The 20,533-nt window shown below is 38.6% G+C and overlaps 1 protein-coding gene across 4 annotated transcripts in view; it reads left to right on the forward strand.

Moving 5' to 3' along the window:
- The first annotated feature begins 2,168 nt into the window (after nt 1-2,168).
- LOC128858386 (uncharacterized) overlaps nt 2,169-20,533 on the forward strand; it is a 46,717-nt gene continuing 28,352 nt past the window's right edge. Inside the window, exon 1 of one of the 4 annotated variants that reach the window (XM_054094619.1) lies at nt 2,169-2,740. The gene's annotated coding sequence lies outside the window, so the exon portion shown is untranslated. Of the gene's footprint in view, nt 3,496-19,378; nt 19,512-20,533 lie in introns of those variants that run through there. The other 3 variants (XM_054094620.1, XM_054094618.1, XM_054094621.1) reach the window with 3 other exon arrangements.

Genomic DNA, 20,533 nt, shown 5'->3' on the forward strand with positions numbered 1-20,533 from the left:
CGGCCCTGAGATTTATGTCGAGAGTAGGAGTAGTAAAGCTATTTCATCTCTTAACATCCCCGCGCCTTTGTGGCAGGCTTCATATCAAATTGCGCATGTTTAACACGAATGTCAAATCTGTCCTATGGAAAGTAACCGCTGCAATCAGGAGTTAACCACTGTCTCTTGAAACAAACCCGAAAAAACCTTCTCCCGATTTCCGATGTTGCTAATCAAGGTTGCCAAGACACGAAAGTGGGGCTAGAGATTACACCATTCCCACATATATATGTATATATGTCCGTATCCATGAGGTATTTGAGAATATTTTGAATAAAATTTGCACGACACAAACTTTTTACACAACATTAACTTATAATATATCTAAAAAATCATTCAATAAAATTTCCATTAGCTGCAATAACCTCCTCAATTTGGGACGGGAAACAATTGCATGCCCGAAGCAAGTGATCCTTATGTATATTGACCATAACGGTATTAGTTGCCGCCATCAGAGAAGAAATGGTGTTATGAGGATGCTTACTTGTTTCATGCTCCACTACGCCTCATACTTAGTAATACAGGGCACTAAGGTCTGGGGAGTTAGGCGGCCATAAGTTCGGTGTTATGTGGTCATGGAAATTTTCTGCCATCAAATTTTATGTCATCATGGGTGGGTGTGAAGGAGTAGATTCTTGCTGAAAGATGTGTGTACAGTCACCGCGTACACTATCAACCCAGGGTTTCACTATTGTTTCTAGAACTTCGATATATGCAGCAGAATTCACTTGAAATCCTTGAAGGAAGAACTTTGTGGCGCACAAAACCTAATACCTAACAGTGGCTGGGAACTTCGTGGTAGGAACTTTTTAGGATTGGAAATTCAATTTGCTATTTTTTGTGAATTTTGTACAGAGTGTGGAACTTGGATTTATATGGGTTTTGTTATACAAAATATTATGTGTTACATGCCTCCTTACTTATATTTCTTTGGAGGCCCATAATTACTGCTGATATGTATATTCATGTCCGGGAAACAGATCTTAAACCCTGGACGAACGTCATTGGTGCACTAAGAGAATTTGCCGCATATATATAGATACCCCCGAGCCGCTACTACAGTCCCCCTAATTAGTAGTGTATATTAACACACATAATCATAATTTACATAAAAATCGTGACTTGCGAATGTAGGCGCTTCAGGTTATTGCCGTTAACGGTAGATATATTGAATATTACCAACTTTGATCAATGCACCGAACTGCGTGCAAATATTGTAGAATTATTTTCGAGCATATATCCGATTTCATTTTTGAGTTCAATACCAGCGACTTGATCGAATACAAATTATTATAATTCGCTCTATCTTTCTCTTCATACACTGGAATAGATTATTTAAAAAATATCTGGCATAACATAGGAAGTGGGAAACTTATGGAGAGGGGGGTGGCAAATTCTCAGAATATGTACAATATTCATTCGAATTCGAAACGCGTTTTATGTTACGCTGCCAACATAACAGAGTAATGTTTTATTTACTTTTTCATCTGGTACAACTGCTGCGCAAACATCACGCGAGGTGAAGCACTCAAAGTTCTCTTTTTTAACACCTCTCTTTCTGTTTAGTACACGAACATATATGAGGAAATGATAATAAACAACAACAACAATTATAACAATTTTTTTTTATATATATGTTCATATTAAAGTATGTAGTGTCATAGCTACGCGGCCTTTCAGTCGATTTCATGCAGCGATTGTCGGCTCCCAGATCGAAAACTCAAAAGAATTGCGTGATTTTGACTCTTACTGATATTTGCTCATTACTCTCAGTGGGTGGTTTTCGAAGTGTACATATATACAAATGTACGCACATAAACACATATTGAAAGAGTGTGAAGTACATATGTATGTAGAAAATGCAAATGTTTGTCAAATTTAATTATATATATTTAGGTTTACAAAATTTTTTTAAATTTAATACTTATATTATAAAAAGCAAAAACAAACTTTGTGAGAGGACAGCGAAAGTTTCCAGTAGATTTTTGTTTTTTTATTCAAAAGTTTATTGAGTAAAACGATTGTCTGCCAGCAACACGATTGTGAATTGTATTGGCCGAGCATGAAACGACAGCGTCCGGCAAGCTGCATCCGCTTTGGAAACTCTCACAAGAGTTTCTTGCGACGCTGTTAACAAAAGTGGTGAAATGTAAAAAAAAAATGTGAATTCTATATTTAAATCGGAAAATTTCAGTTTGCGAGCAGAACCCGACCAATAAGGTCATAAAAAGCTTCTGCTACAACAGCAGTGGCCCCTAATCATTAGCAAACAAAGAAATGAAATAAATAACTGTCAGTGTTAACTGTTTGTTGCGTGAGTGGTGCTAACATAACAAAACAGCCGTTAGGTTTGAGTGGCGCGTAATTGTTGTAGGCGCAATATTGTGTAAAATCAATTACTAGTTATCTCAGATATGAACGTTTTGGTGTAAAAGAAAAAAATAATAAATCAATGGAAACATCGGCATAATACCGCTGAGCAGTGCTAAAAGTATATTTACTTTATTATTTGGGTAAGGAAGCATAAGCACCAGAAGCATAAGCAACAAAAGCAATAAATACCCCAATCTTACCTAATTATAACATGTGCGGCAAAGTTTGCATAATAAAATTGTCCACCTAAACATTTAGGTGGTGGCAGCCAAAAGTCTTTGATTGGGTGAATGAAAATTATTAGTGAATGAAACCGTGCAAAGAGATGGTAAGTGCTTACTAAGTACGCATATATGTGCATACATAAATACATATGTACATACGTACATACGTACATACGTACACATGCAGGATGCCCATTTATCTAAGAATGTTGTGAACTTGAAAGTGCACCATTGACCTGTCTGAACTTGAACCTGACTGAATGTGAACGTGAAAACGATGCTGCTACGAGTGCGATTGCATTGCCGAAAGATTGTCGTCACAAATTCGACAATGCACAAAATTGATTCGGATGTGTGTGTGCATGTGTAAATGTGATTTGCTGCCTTTCGAATATTCAACATTTATACTAAAATTACAAACGAAAAAAAACTTCATGCCAAATTTAAAACATTTCAACACCAGCAGTCGCGGCGAAACGAATTGCATCCGTGACTTCATGTGCATTCGCCAAATAGTAACACCAACACTCGCTACTATGAGTAAATGTCACTTACAAACTATTGTAATGCATATATACAAATTCGATTGACTGGCGGCAGTGTAGATGCATTGAAATATTAAAAATCGTTCACTAAAACAAAATATTAGAAATAGTATTGGCATTAGTTTGTGGTTGTGTGAATGCAGTGAAGTGATAAGAAATATGTAAAAATAAAAATATCTACAATTAAATAAAATAATTTGTGCAAAGTATTTTTGTTCGAACAACGCAGATACTTCTTCTGCATACAATACCAGTTATTTCTGCAGCAAATTAATTCGAATACTTCTACCACAAACTGGAAGCAGCTGAAGCAGGTAAAAATGATAAAGAAAATATAAAATATTAACACCCATATATACATTAACACCCTCCTCCTATTTTTGGTGTGCGTCTTGATGTTGGACCACAAATGGAGGAACCTACAGTTTTAAGCCGACTCCGAGCGGGAGATATTTTTTTATGAGACGCTATTTCATGGCAGAAATACACTCGGAGGTTTGCTATTGCCTGCCGAGGGGCGACCGCTATTAGAAACAACTTTTTCTTTATTTTGATCTTCTACCGAGATTTGAACTTGCACGTTCTCTCTGAACTCCGAATGGTAGTCACGCACCAACCCATTCGGCCACGACAGCCGCCACCGGCTATTAGAAACAACTTTTTTTCTATCATTTGATGTTTTATGCCTCTATGGGCTTCAACCTCGAGACAACCGAATGAAAGTCACGCTCAAGCCTATTCAGCATCCGCATGCTAATTACATTGCAGATTAGCAGGTACTATACGTTTATTTAGTTATTTTTAATTAATGGATTAATAATTGTAGTTGTATACAATTTATACACCCTCTGTTAAAAAAAACCTATTTTTTTTTAATCAAGGTGAACTTATGGGACTATCTTTCGGAACATTTTTGAATTAATTACACACATGAAATAAATTTAAAATTCGCTTGTGAATAAATGCAATAATACACACAATAATATTAGCATCGCAACATATAAACGGCCCTATAAGTCAAAAATTGTAATCCGCTATCATCTACTCAGAACTTTGTACAAAGGATGTCTAAGATATTTGGTTTTTAATTTTTAAAGAATTTCAAGCATGAAAAATTCTTAATCATGCATAAAAACGGTAAATTTTTAATTCTAAGCGAAAAGTCAAATAATCTGTTACGAGGGGTGCCTTTTATATATCGGGATTTGGCAACCCTGGTGTTGCAATCTGGCAACTGACAGCTGTATCGCAAAGTTTGACATTTTCTGGCTTTTACGTACTCAGAACGTTTTGAAATACCAGCGCTATTTGTGGTGTTTACAGTAACTTAAAAGATTCATCTCGGTCCAAAAATGGAATTAAATCGTGAACATTTTCGTGCGATTATTTTTTACAACTTTCGACGTGGATTAACTCAGCAACATTGCATGGATGAACTTAATTCATTTTTTGGCGATGAAGCTCCATCAAGGATCAGTGTTTATCGATGGTATGGTGAATTCAATCGTGGTCGTAGTTCATTCCAAGCGAATTTCGTGAAGGTCGTCCAAAATCAGTTGTTGTTCCGAAAACCATTGATGCTGTGCGCCAACTGATATTGCAAGATCGTCATGTGACCTATCGTGAGATTGAGACAATCGTAGGCATTAGTGGCACCAGCATACATTCAATATTGCATAAATATTTGACTGTCAAAAAAATTTGTTCGCGTTGGATTCCACACAATTTGTCAATCGCTCTAAAAAAGGCTCGTGTCGATTGATCGGAGGAAATGCTCAAAAAATATGATCGCGGGGCTTCGAAACACGTCTATAACATCGTGACCGGTGATGAATCATGGATTTACGCGTTTGAGCTCGAAAGTAAACAGCAGTCGACTGTATGGGTGTTTCAAGATGAGCCAAATCCAACAAAAGTTGTTCGCGCACGAAGCACTTCCAAGCAAATGGTCGCCTGTTTTTTCGGAAAAACTGGACATGTCGCAACCGTACGACTAGAACAACGCAGAACAGTAAATTCTGAGTGGTACACTACCATTTGTTTGCCAGTTGTCTTCCAAGAAATTAGGAAAACTAATCGCCAAAGACGGATCACTCTTCACCAGGACAATGCGAGTTCTCACACATCGGCTCAAACAACTGCATTTTGGAGCACCCAAAACATCGAATTAATGGGTCATTCGCCGTATAGTCGTGACTTGGCACCGAATGACTTCTTTGTATACCCGTACGTAAAAAACAAACTGAGAGGTCAACGTTTTTCGACACCTGAAGAAGCGGTTGCGGCATTCAGAATGCATGTTTTGGAGGTACCTCATTCAGAGTGGCAAAAGTGCTTCGACAATTGGTTCAAACGCATGCAAAAGTGTATAGATCTTCATGGAGAATATTTTGAAAAACAATAAAGTGATTTTCGATGATTAAAATTTGTTTTTGTTCTCTAATCCCGACATATAAAAGGCACCCCTCGTACACTCACGAAATTGTGCAAGTGTTACTTATTGAACGGGGAAGCTTTGAAATGAAGGCAATTGATTTTTTGGGGTAAACATGTTACCGCCTCCAAATATATCCATTTATATCTGGCAACGCTTTTGTTCACTGCCAAATTTAAACAATTGAAGCTGTTTAAAATTATATTTTAGTATGATGTTTTTTTATAAATATTGATTAAAATAATAAAATTGTTACAGTTTTAAATGTTATAAAATGTTTGTGAAAGTAAACCAATTGAGATCAGAGCTTACCTTCATAGGAAAATTTCGTTGTGTGGTTAACCAATTTAAAAATTTTAACTTCAAATAACTCAAAAACTAAAGCAATCCAGCAACTATTATTGTGTATTTTTGTAGGAAAGAGGACTTCAGCTTTAACGGTACCACTTTTATCCCCAAAATCAGTTGTCGCAATTTCAAAGTAAATCCATTTTTTAACTCCATTTATTACATACAATCTGTCATTTAAAGATAACATTCAGTATTGCTTCTAGTTACAATTTAAAAAAAAGAAATTGACATTGAGTAAGAATTCCCAGTAAAACTCATTACATAATTCTAAACTTTGTTTAACAATAAACTTTATACATTTTACACCTGCATTTTTTTTAATCTATGCGAAGCAAAATTGTTGTATAATAAATTATTAGCTCGAGGATTTGAATTGTCATTGGGATTGGTGACTGATATTGTCAATCTAATCGGGTTAATAAATATGGTGTGACAAGGTCTACAATATGTGAAATTAAAAGTGCGTGTAGCGTAGTACAAATAACAGAAGTGAAACTTTCAAGACAGGCAAAGAAAGAGGGAGAGACCCAAGAGAGAATGAGGGAGATAGAGAGAAAGAATATATATCTAAATAAATTCACAATATTTGCAGATAATATTTTACAAATAGACAAAATTTACAAAAATAATTTTAGACGAGAATTCATAGAACATCCAAGTAAGTGTTGCTCAATATATACATACCTATGTATATTATGTTAGTTATGTTTGTGCAAAAGTTCAATTGCATCTTCAATTCTTATAGTGTTACATAGTAAGAGCCAAGATCTAATTTTTTTTCAATTTACATTTTACTACAGGGAATAATATATGTATGCATTTTCTAGATGGTATAAAACTTAAAATAAATAAAAGAAAACTTCAAAGAAACGTGTTTGCATATATTTTGTTAAATATGGTGTTGCACGCATATGTATGCACTGCAGCAACCATGACCTACCTCACGAGCATCGCCTTATCATATTTCATGCAATAATTATGGAGTAAATATCCTAATGTTCGAATTCCTGCCTAACAAATGCTAAAACAATTATCTTTTGCATATGCATGTACATATTTGTATGTGCGTACGCACACTTGATGCCCTAGCCTATGTACGTATATATTTGTATTCTGAACTTCCAGCAAAACAATGCTTATTAATATACACATATACGCCTACATATAACCGCACACACAGGGCACTCACTTTATTCCTCTAAATGCATATGTCGTCCAAAGCTAAAATTCTATGCCTAGCGACTACAAGAACAAAATGCATTCATAGGCGCAGCCGTAGCGGCCATCATTCTAAATAGTTGCCACAGTGCTGAACAGTCTGAAATAGTCGTGACGGGGCCTAACAGTTTCAACTATTGTACTGTACAACAAAAACTCATCATAAAATATATATAAGGTATAGCTCTCTCTCTCCTTTTCCTCTACGTTATATCTTTTTTCTCTCTCGCGAAAGGAAAATGCCCAAAACGTTGCATGACCTTGAAATTTTACTCTCCATTCTCGCTCGTCTATCGACGCCTAAGAAGTGTCACTTCAAAAATAAATGAAAACGCTACATCTGCATTGAAAGGAAGGGAAAGGATATGAGCCCTTCACAGTACCCAATAATGGAAAAACTACTCTGTCGTACATATGAGAAAGAAAAAGCTTTCGATCGCGGCAGTAAGCGACGAAATAAGTACATGGTTGTCGTCAAAAAAGATGGTGAAAAAGCTAGAAGGCTATCGGCATGTAATAAAATCGCATAAAAAAGGGTACTAGTCCCATATTATAACTATAGATACGTTCCATAGACCGCATGAATCTGAAATAATTAAATAAAATCGCATAAACAAAATATTGTATTTTTGAAAATTATATCTTTATTAAAGAAACGTCAGAATCGAAAAATAAATTTACGTCGTCAGAAATAGAATCTGTGATGAGTTTTTGCAGCTGGCTTAGAATCTTGTTTATATTTACAATTCCCGATAGGTCGACATGCATCTTTCAATTGTTTTAAAAACCGCATAAAAACAGAATCTACTGTATATAATTCGTGTCAATGGAAGTCGTAGTTTTTGTAAAACAGCTGTTGAAAGTTAAAAAAACGGCGTTTTTGACGTTTTTTACTAAATTATGAAAGTTTATTAACATTTTTCTGGAACAAACAATTTTTTTGTATCGACATAAGATAGGTTTTCTGAAAGACAATTTTGTCACCTACATTTTAAGCCTAAGTTTGTCTGAATCGACGAAAAATTGTAGAAGTTATAAAGTATTACGTGAATGAAGACAATTTCATCGTCTGTCGTATATCCTTTTGATGTAGGTTTCGAACAAAAGTAAATCATGCCAGTCTGCGTCATGCAAAATAACTGTTCTTAGGCTCACTATAATTAAAAACAATATTTATTTCATAAAAATAAATATATATATATATATTAGGCCGGGTCGATTTGTGGGGAGGCAAAAAAATCGCCCATTGCTCTGTGAAAATCATATTCTAGGGATCAAAATAAGAAACTTTGCCGAAGGAACCAGCGTATGCAACAAAATGATCGTAAAGCAAATATCCTGTACATTTGTAGTTTGTTGATGTAATTTTTTGCATTTGGCATTCAAAATCTTATTTAAAATGTCTAAAAGGTTTTTATCTACGACTAAACAATATTCTATGAACTTTCTTTTGTAATATAATTTACAAAAATATTCTTAATAATTATCTACAGATAGTAATGCTTTTGTAAAAAGTTTCCTCAGTGTTCTATAGAGGAGTAAAAATGGTGAGGGATAACTTTTGTTAAAGTTTGCCTATGGAGTATGACTGAGAAATCCACACCTTCATATACTCCGACTACGACACCAAAATCTCAAAAAGAATGATACTTGCCTCAGCGTAATCATAATCCTCTCCTCCTGGCTAATGCATTCGCCCATGTTTGTATTTTGCTTTTTAATAGCAGGCTTCACAATTTCTACAAACCCCTTAAAATCTTTTTCAGACATCCCGTAAAATGTTTGAAATGTGTAATCATCCTCTGGTCACTCCCTCGTGGCAATGAACTATTTGCTGTTTGAGTTATTCCTAAAGTGAAAAATGCACCCAGTGCCCCCTTTTTCTTTTATTTCTCCCCAGATGGAGACGATAAAATAAATTTCTCTTTCGCTTTATATATTGACAACTCGTACTTTGGCGATAGCGGGTAGCATTGTGTGCGGACAAGCATGCGTCTCGTCATCGGCACTACATCGCCCCGTATGCGAAGGCCCTTGGGCAACTAACTGGCATCAGTGAGAAAATAAACAAACCTTTTTTGTGTAGATATCTGCATATGTAAATATATGTGTGCACGATGTATTCTTTATTCCACTCACTTTCGCTTATTCTTCCTCTTTTTTCGTTTATTTAATTCCTGTATTGACGTCACGGCCTCGGGAAGGCGCATCATAGTATTCCATCATTTATGGCAATATACACATTTGGCAATTCGTATATACACCAATGTGTATGTGTTAGTGGCTTACTACAATTAACTATATTACATATATGAAACAGATATACCAAAAGTACCAAAGAATTTACTTAGTAATTATTTTGTTCAAATTAATTTCAAATTTAATTTAAATATAAATTAATTTAAAAAACAAGAACAAATTCCAATTTTTATTAAAAAAAAACTAATTGATTCAAGTACATAACAATTTTTATATTTTTTCTGAAATACATATGTATGTATGTCATTCCTTTCTCTTGCTTTTATTTAAATATTTTATCTGGAAGTGAATCTTGCATTTGAAAAATATTTTTTTTTCACATAAATTGCAGTTCCTTTTTTCAAATAAACTGCTACATAAATTCTATATCCATAATTTTTTGCAGGAAATTTTACACACCATTATTTTCTAGAAATATAGCTCCAAAAGTTTTATATTAGACAAAAAAATTTGTTTGGTTTAACCAAAGCTCCAACCGTCCGGTTGTCCCACGACCACACAGCTTCAGTTGGATAGCTCTTTGATTAAATTAAATTAACCTCGAATCGTATTCTAGGACGTCTTCACGTAAATCGAATGCAAGGGAATACGAATTTTTGCGTAATAGGGCCTGCAGCATTTATTGTAATTCTTCTTCTTAATTGGCGCGATAACCGCTTACGCGATTTTGGCCGAGATTAACAAAGCGCGCCAGTCGTTTCTTTCTCGTGCTAACCGGCGCCAATTGGACACTCCAAGTGAAGCCAAGTCCCTCTCCATTTATTGTAATTGCGTAACTAATATCTTCACTCTTCCAATGCTTTTGCGGCTCTTCGTGTTTTTTTTTTTTGTTTTGGTACGCTGAACAGTCTCCGCACTTAGCAGTTTTACATAACGAAAACACGTATGCGATACAATTTTTTTAGTAACCAAGTAAAATAAATCATTCATTGCTATAAAAATTTGTATAATGTATACGAGTATGTACACACGTGAGTGATTAGTATGTGACACTTACAAAATACTCCATTGGAAGCAAAAGTTTGCATTAGTTTTCAGATAAAGAGTAATTTAAGTAATACAAGGTGAAGTCCAAAATAAACAAGACTGAGCTAAAATACACTACAGGAGCTTTGTTCTGATAACTTCGAGATTATTTATTCAAAATAGAAAACTTACATAAAATAAATGCATTAGCCTATAAGTTTGAACAAATACATCGCCAGAACCAGCAACTCGGAGATACAAATTTTACAGCTCATGTTGAAAGTAGTGTGTTAGAATTAGCTAACACAGCTGAGCCAATTGTACATTTTACGAACAGCATAACAGCTGATGGTGAACAAACTACAGTTGAATATCAATACACTTTTATAAGCGCGGAGAAAATTGACATAATCTTACGATTAAAAAATAATAAAAAGAGCTGTGGGGAAGACGGTATCACTCACTTAATATAGGCTATTTCCCACTGGAATGGAAAACAGCAAAAATAAAATGCATTCCGAAACCAAACACTAACCTTAGTTCTCTTGTTAATTACCGCCTAATATCTCTTCTTTCAAATATTAGTAAATTATTAGAAGATTTTTTGCTTGAAAAAATAAAACAATATATTGAAGAGCAACATGTCTTAAAAGACTATCAATTTGGGTTCCGGCCATATCATTCAACATGCCACGCACTAACTTTACTCTCTGATTTTATTTTTAGTAATTTAAATAGACGACAGGCGACGATATTAGTCAGCCTAGATTTGGAAAAAGCATTCGATACTGCTTGGGTGGAAGGAATCTTATTTAAAATGTACAGAAAGTTCAACTTCGAAAAAAATCTTTGCATAATGTTGTATAGTTATTTAAAAGGGCCATCATTTTATGTTAATGAGGGTATATTTAATTCTTTGACAAGAGACGTTAGCTCAGGTGTGCCACAAGGTTCTTTGTTGGGGCCAATTCTCTATAACATCTTCTTAGCTGATTTCCCTGACCCACCATTAAGTTCCGAAATTAATAATTGCGATATTAAAGTGCTCATATACGCAGATGATATAATTATATGGGGATCTCACCAACGCATAACCAAAGCTAATGAAGCCGTTAACTCATATCTAAATGAATTGAATACATACTTTCACAAATGGAAGCCAAAACTAAACTTCAATAAAAGCGAAACAACTATTGTTAAAGGAATACGTAAAAACTTATATCCAAATGCTCGTAAATATGAGCCTCAAATTAAAATAAATGAGTTCAACATAAAATACAAAGAACAAATCAAATACTTGGGCATAATTTTGGATAGCAAATTCACCTTTGTAAGACATATAGATTTCATTTTGACAAAAGCAAAAAAATGTTCTTTAGCTATTGTAATTTATTAAGAAGGCAGGGTGGACTATCGAACTGTATTAAAATAAATATTTACAAACAAATAATTAGACCAATCATATCTTATGCTCATCCGATATGGTTCAACATTTCGTCGAGCCAAATGGAGAGACTCAGACGATTTGAACGATATGTTTTAAGAATTTGTAGCGGTCTTAACCGCCAACCTTACAGAAGTGGTACTTTTCGGAAAAGTTTATATGAAAAATGTAAAATATCACGCATAGACTTTTTCTTAATGAAATAGTCAGTAAGATTTGTTGATAAACTGACATTCATAGAAAATGAACTGATAAACAAATATCTGTCAAAGGCAAGGGAAATATCATTACCTCTAACAGAAAAACATTTATCACCAATATATTTAAAAATACTAAAAAATAATAACATGTTACATAAAAATATTAAAGCAATATATAGGGGTTTTCAGTAAGAGCGCTTCAACTTTTGAACTTTTTTGAATAAAACACAAACGGTTTGACTTTTTTAACTAATTTTTTTTTATTATCGAGTTTGAACATATACATTTAAGTATGAAATTCGATTTCTTTTGCATGACCACCGCGTGCACGTTTTACGAAGTCCAATCGTTGAACCCAATTTTCGACCACTCTTTTGCATAAATCGGCCGAAATTTCAGCAATTTCGCGTTCAATATTGGCTCTGAGCTCACAAATCGTCGCCGGCTTGTTACTTGTTGTTGTTGTTTTAACAGCATAGTTAGCCCTGTCAGTGTGGGTATATCATCTGTCGTCTTCGTCTAGCTCATCTAGGGGTAGGCCCAGGAAACATGCTGTTTCGACGGGTTGGGTCCAGAGGGAGAGGGGGGTTAGATGAGTCTGATTAAGGGGGCATGTGAAGAGGTGGTTAGTGTCGTGCGGGGTACCTTCACATGCCGGACATGTGTTTGGTATGTCGGGGTCAATTCTGGATAAGTAGGAGTTTAACCTGCTACAATATCCAGAACGTAATTGTGCCAATGTTACACGAGTCTCACGGGGAAGCTGGAGCTCTTCATCTGCAATGGGTGGTGGTTGGACTCCGATTACGGCATTCACGGGACGGGAGTTCATGAAGGTGGTAACGGACTCCCGGTGAATGTCGTTTATTGACTGTCTGAATACTGTCCGGTCCAGTAGGTCTCGGTCAGTTTTGTCCTGGAGTTCGCCAGCGTAGTCGAGGAGGTGTCTCCTGACGTGCCTGGGAGGCGGCTCAGGCTCAAGCAGGTGTCTGCAGGGGTGAAACCTGCGGTAACACCCCAGCAGGAACTGCTTGCTGAGCAGTTTGTTGTGCTCCGCGACTGGGAGCATTTGTGCCTCGTTGTGCAGGTGTTGTATGGGTGACATCAGGAGGCACCCGGTCGCTGTCCGAATGGCGGTATTCTGACATGTCTGAAGCTTTATCCACTGCGAATCACTAGTGCCAGGCGACCAGACAGGCGCAGCATAGTTTAGAACCGGACGGCCAATTGCCTTAAATGTCGAAAGCAACAGTTCTTTGTCCTTGCCCCAAGTGCTGCCGGCCAGCGATTTGAGGACCTTGTTGCGATTTTGGACTTTAGTGGCAATTGCGGTTGTGTGCGCAGAGAAGGAGAGCAAGCTGTCAAAGGTTACACCCAAAATTTTGGGGTTATTCACAGTCGGAATTGGTGTGTCGTCGACTTTTACCTTAAGGGACAGCTTGACCTCCTTTGTCCAGGTGGTGAAAAGGGTCGCCGTGGACTTAGTGGGGGAAAGTTGGAGATTCCTCGCAGTGAAAAAGCGAGAAAGGTCGGTGAGGTAGTTGTTCACTTTGGAACACAGGCCATCGATGTCATTGCCCGACGCCATTATCGTGCAGTCGTCAGCGTATGAGATCAGGGAAACTCCCGCTGGTGGTTGGGGGAGCTTCGAGATGTAGAAGTTAAAAAGCAAGGGTGAAAGGACACCACCCTGCGGTACGCCTTGCTTAATCTTCCTCTGCTTTGACATTTGATCTCGAAAAATCACTGACGAGTGCCGACCGCTCAGGTAGTTCGCGGACCACCTCTTCAGCCCTGGCGGGAGTGTCGACTGATAAATATCATCTAGTAGCGTGGAATGGCTGACTGTATCGAAAGCCTTCTTTAGGTCCAACGCTACTAGGACAGTCCTCTCGCAGGGGCGGTTTTGGTTAAGCCCGCGATTTATCTGGGCGTTTATGGCGGTGAGTGCCGTGGTGGTGCTGTGCACTCGTCGGAATCCGTGCTGATGTGGGGCTGGGGCCAGGTGGGTCGTGAAGAGTGGGAGTAGGAGGGCTTCAAGTGTCTTCACTACTGGGGAAAGGAGAGTTATCGGCCGATAAGACTCCCCTTGGTTGGCGGGTTTCCCAGGTTTCAATAGTGGGACCACTCTCCCTGCTTTCCACTTGTCAGGGATGATGAGAGTGGCCAGAGACAAATTGAAGACCCTTGTGAGGTATCCTACTCCCAGGGGTCCCAGATGCTTCAGCATCAGCGCGTTAAGTCCGTCAGGGCCAATGGCTTTCGAAGATTTCGACTTGTTGATGGCCCCCTGAACCTCATCACCGGAGAAAGTAAGTGGCGCACTGTCGTTCGTCAGTTTGTGCAGCCTTCTGGTAACACGACGTTTGGTTCTGTCGCCCGGAGGATGCAGTGTAAACAGCCGGCTAAAATAGCTCGCGCATCTCTTCGGGTCCGACGAAGTACAACCGTTGAAGGTGATAGCCACCTTGTCGTTGTGTTTCGTCGGGTTCGACAAGGACCTAACGGTGGACCAGAGCTTACTCACTCCGGAGGTGAGGTTACAAGTCTTCAGGTGCTCAACCCATTTAGTCCGCTTATGTTGATTTACCAGTTGCCGGATCTCCAAATTGAGATCCCTTATGCGGGGATCCCCGGGATCGGCCTGGCGTAGGTGGTCACGCTCGTTTGCTAAACTGGCTGCTTCTGCTGGGAAGTGGGGACGGATGTCCTTATAACATCCAGCTGGGATGAAGCGAGCCGCAGCAGCTGTGAGCACCTTGCGGAATGCGCGTTCGCCGACGCGCACATCAGTGGGGATGGGAAGAGCGGCGAAGGTGTCCTCGGTGAATTCCGTGAAGCCGGCCCAATTAGCTTTTATAAAGTTAAAATAGGACCGGTGATTCGCGGAAACGAAATCGGCAGGTCTCTCGATCGAGACGATAATGGGCAGGTGGTCTGATGCAAGCGATAGCATAGGTCGCCACGTTATGCTATTTATCAGACCCGCGCTAGCTATTGTTAGGTCAGGCGAGCTGCTACAATTGCCCACTACCCTGGTGGGGGCGTCGTCGTTCACTGTGCTGAATGTCGAGTCGTCTATCTGCTCTGCCAATTGCTGTCCCCTACGATCATTTGGCAGGCTTGAATGCCAAAGATCGTGATGCGCATTGAAGTCACCTACAACCAATCGGTTTTCACCTCTGATGAGCGCACCTATATCAGGGTGATATCCTGCCGGGCAGCAGGTGACAGGGGGTATGTATATATTAAAAATTTCGAGCTCGGATTCGCCTGACCGGACAGCTATGCCTTGACATTCTAAGGTGCTGTCCCTGGGGTCGATTCCTTCATCGATAAGACGATACTGCACAGTGTGGTGGACTATAAACGCTAGGCCACCACCGTTGTCTCGCTCGCGATCGTGTCTGTGCACGTTATAGCCATCCCTGGTGATCAGAGATGACCTAGCGTGCAACTTTGTTTCTTGGACCGCAGCTATCTTGATACTGTGCCGGTTCATAAAGTCGACTATCTCGTCGACCTTACTCGTAAGTCCGTTGCAGTTAAACTGGAGAAGCTTGAAGCTTCTCGGTGAGGTCAGTGTAATCCGGGGGGTGAGGGACGCGTGGGGTTGTCTACGTTGGACCTGCTGTGCAATCCACTGTGGTTGTTGCGGCCTGATGGTGGTGGGCGGCCGCTCCTCCGGGGGAGGTAGTGGGTGCAGAGCTCTGCAGCAGGGGGCAACGTAGGCAGTTGTCCACTCACGGGTGGTGCGCAGGCCGGAACATCTCCGAAAATGGCACCAGCCATTGCAGGAATTGCACTGGACTGATACCAGATTCCGAGGTATTACGGTCTGACACACGGAACAGACTGTACGGGGGACCAGGAGCTGCTGGTTTGTCCCCGCACTGGGGTTGGAGCAGGAAGGGATAGGAGGGGTTAAAGGGGAGTTGTGTTGCTCCGATAGGCTCCTCACCGTGGAGGTGTGGGTTGTGGTGGCGGTTGGTAGTGCCGGCCTATCAGGGGGTGTAGTAGCCGTGGAGGCATCAGACGCCTGTTGGCGGGAGCAACACGTGGCCACATACCGTGTGGACCACTCCCTGTGCGACTTAAGGCCTGAGCAGGTCTTAAGGTGGCTCCACCCGTTGCACTTATTGCACCTAACCGAGGTGGAGTTCGGGTGGAGCCGTTGGTGGCAGACGCAGCAGTAGAATACCTCTGGCCCAGGGTTGGATTCGACACCAGCCCTGAGGAGAAGTATTTGGAGCAGGTTAGCTGCGGGAGTTTGCTCCTGTGACGTAAGGGGTGGGGTGATATACGATACACTAGACAGGGCTAGTGTACTGGGGCGGCAGCCCTTGGTCGGGAATAAAAACCCGAGTCATTCCGGTAACGTAGAACCGGCTGCCATGGGAATGCCGGCTTGTTACTGTAGACCAATGACTTCACATAACCCCAAAACGGGACGGCTTGTTAAATGGACCGTAAAATGGCCGTAATGCTCTTAAGCTAGCAGCAACAGAACGATTATTTTCATAAAAAATTTGCACGATTTGCAATCGTTGCTCAAGTGTGTAGCGTTCCATGATGAAATGTATACTAATGAAGTTTACAAATGACAAGCGAAAAATAAAAAATATTGCGTCGTTCGCCCTCCCTATCGGAAAAAAGTTGAAGCGCACTTATTGAATAACCCTATATTATCATAGGCGATACAATACTTACAACTTCAACGATGAAAATTTAGTTTATAACATTGATCAATTTATAGCCAAATAAATTATAGAAGTTTAATATACGTTATCTCCTTTTTAAGCCCTTTTTGGGAGAATATAAATAAGTTTTAAAATTATGCCAAAGACATTCCAAATAATAATGATAACCTATTGTATAATCAAAAGAAAAATAAGTTTTAAACTCCTAGATAAATACAAATGTATGTTAGGATAATGCTAAATAATCTAATTTTATCATAACTTTGTAAGCTCCTATGTTAAAATGATTTTGGGCAATAAATGAAATGAAATGAGTTCCCTCTGGCCTCGATACACTGTTTTGCGCGATCTATGTAAAAGCTTTTCGAAAGAGTGTTTCAGGTCATTAACCGGAATGTCCTTCAGGATGTCGGTACAAGCCTTTTTGATGCCTCTACGTACGCAAAACGTTTTTCTTTAATGGCTAAATGCAATTTTCCAAATAGGTAAAAGTCACAGGGAGCCATATCAGGAGAATACGGTGAGTAATTGATGGTTAAATTGCGATTCCTAGTCAAAAATCAGTCACAAGAGTGGATAGATGAGATGGTGCATTATCATGCAATAAGCACCAGCTTCCTCTTTCGTGGTATTCAGAGCGAATTCGACGAATGCGATGCAACAAACGCTTTAAAACGCCAAGATAGAAAATTGCATTGACGGTTTGGTCCATTGGCATGACCTCCTTGTGGATAATTCCCTGAGAGTCCTAAAACCCAATGAGCATCGACTTGATTTTTGACTTCTCCAAACGCGATTTTTTGGGTGGTGGCTCGTCTGGAGCCTTTCATTCGGCACTTTGAGGCTTAATTTCAGGTTCATGTTGGAAATACCAGTGTGGTAAAAGAAGTTGTCGTCTTTTCTCGTCTCTTTAATGAGGTCTTTCGAATGTTGAATTCTAGCAATTTTTGGTCCTCAGTTAACTCAAATGATCAGTTGAAATGCCATACATCGATGTTTTAGAGATATTCAACTCCGATTCCATGAATTTCAACTATGATTTCTGTTCATTTTTGACAAATTTACGAACAATTTCGATGGAGTTTTCTCTGATTACTTATTTTGGGCGGCTCGTATGTTCATTGTCATGTACATATGCCCTCACAACCATCTCTGAAATGTGTGAACCACCCTTGAACTCTGGCACGAGATAGACAATCACCACCATAAACTTTTTTCATCAATTCAAATGTTTCAGGAAACATTTTAACGATTTTAAAACAAAATTTGATATTAGCTCTTTGTTCGAAACTCATTTTTGTACCGATAACACAAACATACTGACACTTTAGACGCAATAACTGCGCTTCCGCTGAACCGAATGTTACCAAGCTTTCACTGGAAGCCAGCTATGGATGTAATTTCCAACGCATTAACTCATTAAAAAGATGGCGCCATCAAAAAAAAATTTTATGACGCCAGTCTTGTTTATTTTGGACTTCACCTTGTAGTTCAAGTTCAAGTAGCGAATAATTTCGTACCGGTACCACAAACGCATTCGATATGAGAAGAAAAATTAAACCATTCTGAAGAAGTGAGGTAAAATCGCGCGCTTTTGAATGCATTCACACAGAGCTCGTTACACCGTTTTTTCGCTGTTTAACGTTTATCAAAGCCAACTAGGTAATACGAGTATGCAGCAGTTTAAAAAAATACGTATCAGCAGTTACAAAACGTCACTTGCCGAGCCATCGAAAATGTCAGTCATGGTTAGAAAGTTGTATGCTTTGTTGAGGCCTAGTCATGGAGAACTGTACGGTCGAACAACGAAAATAAATTGTGAAAATCTACTTTTGATTAGTGAATGCTATTTCGCGCTGCGGGGAAAATAAAAAGTCGTTGAACGTCGTTGGATTACTTGATTTTACAGAAAGTGTGTGTAGAAAAATTTCTTATTAAATTTCGATCTAAAAGACGAGACTTTAACCATCACTGATGGAATTAAGCTGGAAATATGCCAAAATGTCATCAACAATATTATCAAAAGGCCTAAGATCATTAAGCATCTAGTCTAAACTTTTTGCTACTATGAAAAAGTTGAAGCTTTTCAAATATTACAAATACTGAGTTTTAATTTCAGTGTACGCTTATTGAGATAATCAATATGGGTCACCTGCTACTCATTTACTGCTTTCAGAAAAAATTATTGATAATTATCATGGTTTGAAAGTTTGTCCAATGCACAGTGTATACCGTGAGCTAAGTAGCCAAAACAAAAAATTTAAAAATTTATTTATTGAAAATTTTAATTACTGGAAGCAACCACCTAACACATTATTAATCACTTCACATACAAATTGTCAAATATGCATGTTGTTAATGGCTGACTGTGTACACTGTGTTCCAATGCAATTTTTCATATCTATGAAGTCCAGTAACTACAATTCCTCCTACATTGAACGCCAATCAATAAAGGCCGGGAGAAATCATTTTTAACCTTTTATGAACCTGAGCTGAATTTAATTTAATAATTGCGAGATTACCTCGTTTTCATGCATGCTTTTCGACAAGTTGGGTCCAAATGGAGGAAGAGCGGATTTAAGAGGGCATGCGAATTAGTAACGTGCGGAATACTTTCATGGACATATATTGGTATGTCGGGGTCGATTGTTGAGCCAATGATTCGCGATTTTCATGATGCAACTGAAGCTTTTCGTCTGCGATGCCTGGAGGTTGGACTCCCATGACGACATCCGGGAGTCGGGAGCTTAGGAAGGTGGTAAGAGACTCCCGTTGAATGTCGTTGAATGTCTGTTTGTAAACTGTCTGATTCAGTAGTTGTAGTCTAGTAAACTAGCACTGTCTAATGCGCTGTACTTCATGTTTTCAAGTTGTGTTTGGTTTGCTATGGTAAACTATTGCCATCTTTCGGACCCCGTCGCACTAAGTTATAACTTGTAAATATAATACACGTTTTTCATACACCTTGCCGATCTTATTTGTGAGTAAGAATGCGTGCTTCTGCATGTTCGCCCAATTTTCCCGATGTGCTATTTGATTTTAATGAAATTACAAAGTCATTAATTTTAAAAAACTCTTAGCGTGTTTTGCAAATTATTGCTTTCGCATCTTTCCACTGTACATACTTCACATTTCTCGATAAGTAATCGACCCCCTTATCGTTCAGTAGATATGGAAGCTATTGATACAATTTGATAAGACTGAAACAAATTCGCCTATTATTTACGGCGATACTTAAGGACTTCTTATTCTGCCTGTTTGACTTACCTAATTACCATGTATTGAACTTATCTGAATTATAAATTGTCTATCCTTTCCAAATACTGGCAAATCTCACTGTCTTGAACAGCCGAGATAACAGTAAAACTTTTATTCCATTAACGTAATTCGTCCGAAAAAGACAAGTAAATCATAACAAATTTATGAATTTTGTTAACTTTCTAGATTTGTTGTCTGCATAAAGTTCAATTAGAAAAATTATCATTAGCTTCTTACATTGTTTTGTAATGACTATTCCTACTTAATGAACGGTGACTTTCTTGTTAATTAAATTTTTTGATGTTGGGAGGAGAGATATCTCTCCTCTCTCCCATATCGCGATTCCTAGCTTAGTTCGCAAATTTGCATCCAGATTTCCTATAAAAAACTTTGTAATTCTGGTGAAAAAATTTATCAAAATATGGAGGCTGTAATTGCAGCTGTGGCGAATCACCCAAGCCATCCGCAACAGTAAGATTGACTTAAAAATACATTTTTTGAACACATATGGATTCAATTCCT

The sequence above is a fragment of the Anastrepha ludens genome, chromosome 3 (genome assembly GCF_028408465.1).
Source record: "Anastrepha ludens isolate Willacy chromosome 3, idAnaLude1.1, whole genome shotgun sequence".
Classification (NCBI taxonomy): domain Eukaryota; kingdom Metazoa; phylum Arthropoda; class Insecta; order Diptera; family Tephritidae; genus Anastrepha; species Anastrepha ludens.